This window comes from Anneissia japonica, unplaced genomic scaffold (assembly GCF_011630105.1).
Source record: "Anneissia japonica isolate Jap-2015-1 unplaced genomic scaffold, ASM1163010v1 scaffold50483_len18214_cov240, whole genome shotgun sequence".
NCBI classification, from domain to species: domain Eukaryota; kingdom Metazoa; phylum Echinodermata; class Crinoidea; order Comatulida; family Comatulidae; genus Anneissia; species Anneissia japonica.
The window spans coordinates 15,706-16,077 of record NW_022744207.1 but is presented as its reverse complement, the minus strand read 5'-3'; positions in this window follow the sequence as shown (position 1 = coordinate 16,077).

Genomic DNA, 372 nt, shown 5'->3' with positions numbered 1-372 from the left:
TGGTACTGTACTGTTGTTTGGGATGTATTTCAGTTTATTTACTCAATTATTTCAATTTATTTAATACTCGGTTTTTGCACTGATTTATTAAATATTTTTGGGATGTATTTCAATTTATTTACTTGTTATTTCTATCGTTTTAATTTAAATTTTGTGAGTATTTGCTCAGTCAGCTTGCCAGCTAGTAAAAAAAAAACTCCATACATTCTTATCATTTATTGTATATAAGTTTAACAAATAGTACAATAATAAAAAGTATATAAATTACAAAACCATAGTAAATACTCTATATTAACATAGGCCTAACACATTTAAATTTATTGTTTATAGTCATCTGTCTAATTCAGTCGGCTTGCCAGATAGTAAAAAAAA